The sequence below is a fragment of the Vombatus ursinus genome, unplaced genomic scaffold (genome assembly GCF_900497805.2).
Source record: "Vombatus ursinus unplaced genomic scaffold, bare-nosed wombat genome assembly UNPS02014863.1, whole genome shotgun sequence".
Lineage (NCBI taxonomy): Eukaryota > Metazoa > Chordata > Mammalia > Diprotodontia > Vombatidae > Vombatus > Vombatus ursinus.
The window spans coordinates 28,263,479-28,268,335 of NW_020954641.1; positions in this window are offsets into that span (position 1 = coordinate 28,263,479).

The window sequence follows — 4,857 nt, forward strand, 5'->3', positions numbered from 1 at the left end:
CTCTCTGAGAGATCTTATAGATAGATCATCTAGTTCAGATAAAAGTGAGACCCAGGTTGGGGATAGGACGTGTGCCCAAGGTCCAATGGTAAATTAGGGGGCCGATCAATAATTAGAACATGATCTCCCATCTCCTAGTACAATGCTCTCTCTTGTGTTTTTTTAAAATTAATTTTTTTCAATTAACATCCATTTTTTCTTCCTCTCGCCTCCTTTCCTTTGAACGAACAACAAAAGAGAAAGAAAACCCTTATAACAAATACATACAATCAAAGCAAACTCAGACATTGATCACATCCAAAAATATGTCTCAATCTGCACCCAAAATCCATTGCCTCTTTGTCAGGAGGTTGGTAGTATGTTTTACCTTTTGTCTTCAATAATCATGGTTTACAATTGCATCAAATATTCTTTCAGTATTTTTAATGGCTCAATAAATAGATTTTAAAGCAATGCTTCTCTGTTTAATTTATCCACTTATTTTCTCCAGAAAGTACAGTTAAATAATCCTGGTAATTGTTTTCATTTTAGGAGGAATGTCAGGATAAGTTGGAAGTTTAGTTTGTTGCATAGTTAAGGTACCTAAAAAGCAGATGATTGTTGTAGGTCCGTCTGATGCTTCAGGTTCAGAATCAGAATAAAATGAGAACTTTGCAGATTATCTAACAACAAAAGAAGGCTACTTAGCCATTTTAGACATTGCAGGGAAAGGACACTTGGCAAGGATGCAGCAGTGGTTCATTTGGATGAAGCTAATTTCCCTATTCATAGTGCTAGTCTAGCCTGTGGGAGAGCAACCACTGCCTCCTCATGGGTTGACTTTTGTGCTTAGGCCACTAGGAAGAAAAGGCTAATATCTTGAGCCTCTGTCCACCGAGTCAATTAAATTTTGAGGGTGCTTTTGAAGGTATGTGTATGTGGGTGGAACTAGCTTTGCCTACCACCACAGATATTGATCATACCACAATGTTCATAGGAATTGAAGAACTAGGATAAAAAGGGATCATCTATCCATTCTTAAGCAGTAATTCCTCCTTCTACAATAATTTACGGCCTCTTCTGAAATTCCTCCAGTGATGAGGATCTCACTAGTCACTAAGGTAGGCTATTCAATTCCTGAGCAACTCCTATTAGGACTTTTTTTTTTTTAAATACTGAGCCGAATCTCAAACTGGGTTACTTCTCTTAATTGCTCCTAGTTTTGCTGTTTGTGCTCCAGAAAGATAGATCTAATCCCTCTTTTACTTGACAGACTCAGATATTTGAAGAAAGCATTTTTGGCAGTTAGGTGACACAGTGACACAGAGCACTGATCCTGGAGTCAGGAAGCCCTGAATTCAGATCTGGCTTCAGACACTTACTGGCTGTGTTGCCTTGGGTAAGTCATTTAACCCCATTTGCCTCAGTTTCCTCATCTGTAAAATGAGCTGGGAAGGAAATGGCAAACTACTCCAGTATCTTTGCCAAGAAAACCCAAATGAGGTCACAAAGAGTCTGACATGACTGAAATGACTGAATGAACAACTACAACAACAATTTTGTCCCATTTAAGCATTCTCTTCTCAAGGCTAAATATCTCCAGTTCTTCCATTTGATTCTTGTATGACATGGTTTGAAATCCCCTGCTCACCATTATTGTGTCCCTGGGAACCTTAGAATTTACCAATGCCCTTTCTAAAATGTAGCATCCAGAACTAGACACCATAATCCAAGTATGACCAAGACACAATACAGTGGGATTATAATTTCTCTTTCTCTGGACCCTAAACTTTTATTAATGAAGCCTAAGAGAGTGTTAGCTTTTTTGGCTGCCACATCATACTGTTAACTCATATTAAATGTGTAGCCCGCTCCAATTATCAGGTCTTTTTCACGTGAATTACTACCAGAAAACAGTTCTAATAAAGAACTCCAATAGAGGAATATTCCACCAGGGAGAGAAGTCAATTGCACATGCTAAACGACCAGATTCATGGTTGATCCTAGTCAATTCCTTTTCTTCTAGTCTCTCAAAGGATCCTGCTCTAAGAAATGAAAGACCAACAAATAATAATGATGACTAACATTTAAATGGTTCTTTGTGGCTACAAAACCCTCTAGGTCGGTTATCTCATTTGATCCTCACAATGACATAAAGTAGGTGGCACAGGGATAATTCTTATTTCCATTTTACCTATGGGAAAATTGACCTGCAAAGCTCCAATGACTTCCCTAAGGTCACAGGGTTAGCAAGTACGTAGAACCAGACTTAACGATAGGTCTTCTGATTCTAAGGTCATTTGCTCTTTCTAACCTACCACTGTGGCTTGAGATGACAGCATTCCAGCAAGTTGCTGATAAATATCAAGGTTGGTTGTTTTAAAAGGGTTGGATGCTTTTAACAACCACTAATAACACTGGAGGGTATATAGTTGGAGGCAATGAAAAAGGCAAATCAAATTTCATGGTCCACAACATAAACTATTTGCCAACAGGGGGTCATATGCTCATGGGGCTCCAGGGAGGAAATTGCTCAGTTGAGAATATAGGTTTCCGGGTCATGGCTTTGTATTCCCTGAAAGGATCTGTTCTGGGAGGCATGGTGCCGATAGCAACATACAGATGATATACCGCTGACATAAAAAGCATAACATGTCCGAACTGTAAGACACCTTAGACATCATGTGATCCAACTCCCTCCTACTTTTCCACGTGGTGACATGGTCTGTGTACACAAGTTTACCCATGAAAATTTACCTGGGAAATGAAGGATTAGAATTAGATGATCTCAAAGGTCTCTTCCAGTTCTAAAATCCTATGATCAAATCAAACTGAGGCCCAGAGCAGGAGAGTGACTTGCCCAGTGGTTCACAGTAGACACTGTATTTAGACAGGCACAGTGGCAAGGCAGAAAGAACATAGGATATAGAATCAGATCCGCACTTGAGCACTGGCTCCATCATTGACAAGCTGTATTATGGTGGGCAAGTCACATCCTTTCTGAGCCTTAGTTTCATTATGTGTAAAATGGAGGGCCAATCCAATAAGCACATATTAAGTATCTATTAATGTTTTGATACAGACTTAGAGAGATTTGGAACATCAAATCCCACAGAGGGAAAAGCAGCACTCTCCCTTATCAGTCACTTATGCTGTCAAGGGAAAAGCCTTTGGGGCACACAGTTGACTAGTAACAGCCCTGGCGTTGTGGAGAAGGGGAGGAGGCTACCTTTGAGTCACATAGTTCTTGATTCAGCCCTTCTTTCCTTATGTTCCCTAAGTCCCAAACCTGAGATACAGACATGGCTGCTGAATCATTAGTTACAGTCCTGTATGTCAGCACATGCTTCTAAAGAGAGAACTCTCATGGTTGGAAGGCACAGCACCACCAGACAAAGCAGCAGGGATACAGAGAGAAAGTGTTAGCAAGCAAGATTCATTGAGGGGATACACTCACAGGGGAGCAGTGGTCAGGTAGGAGAAACACAGGGCAGTCCACTGGGTCCTGGATAGAGTTAGGTACCCAGTGTGGGAGAAGTGGCTGTTAGGTGGCACCATAATGCACAGAACACTGGGATTGGAGTCAGGAAGACCTGAGTTCAAATATAGCCTCAGACACTTACCAACTGGGTCTGCATCAGTTTCCTCAACTGTAAAATGGGAATAATAACAGCACCCACTTCCCAGGATTGTTGTGAGGACCAAATGAGATAATAATTATAAAGTGTTTAGCACAGTGCCTAGCACATAGTAAGCATTATATAAATGTTAGTTATTATTATTAAGTGGGGTGGGTTTTTATAAGGTCCTATCTGGGGCAAATTGGTACCAGGCAGATTCCATTGCCTGGGACCCATCTCCCAGGCATTGGAGGAAGGAAGCAGTGAAAGCAGACTTGGGGTGTGGGAGAAGGCTCAGGATTGATGCTGATGTGGGTTGGGGAGGAACACAGGTGGAATATTGGCAATTGGTAGGTATTAGAACTCCCAAACTCTGGAAAAGGGGACTTCAGCTGTTTCTACAGGTTTATTTTTACAGAGTGAATAAGGGTTGTTTTTATTGCTGCTTTTTTAGTTTTCCTAGTGTTTCTTCATTTAGGGGGAAAGAAAGGCTTCTATGTTCTTTTCATACTATATGCAAGACACGGTGCCAAGCACTGAGGAAACAAAGAAAAAATTTTAAAAGTCTGCATCATGAAGAAACTTATGTTCTATTTGGGTGTGGGAGGAGAGGTAGGAGGAAGGAAAAATTTAGTATGTAAATATATGATATATATACACATAGTATAAATATATGTATCTACCTATATATACATTGTTGTTGAGTCATTTTTCAGTCATGTCTAACTCTTTGTGACCCTATTTGGGGTCTTCTTGGTAATGATACTGGAGTAGTTTACCATTTCCTTCTCCAGCTCATTTTACAGATGAGGAAACTGAGGCAAACAGGGTTAAATGACTTACCCAAGTTAATACAGCTAGTAAGTGTCTGAGACCAGATTTGAACTAAGGAAGATGAATCTTCCTGACTTCAGGCCAGCAATAGATACAATAGATGCAATAGATGGGTGGTGAGTAATAGTGAGGGATCAAAAATGACTCGAGATTGTAACCTGGGTGACTGGGAGAAGAAATAAGAGTTTGGAGAAGAGGTGGGTTAGGGATGAAAGACAATGAATTCTGTTTTAGACATGTTGAATCTGAGATGCCTATGGGACATTAGTTGGAGATGTACAATAGGTAGTTGTTGATGTAGAACTAGAACTTAGGATGGAAACAAGGGCTGGACAGATAGAAGTGGGAATCATTTACAGAGATGGTAATTGAACCCATGGTGTGTGTGTGTGTGTGTGTGTGTGTGTGTGTGTGTGTGTGTGTG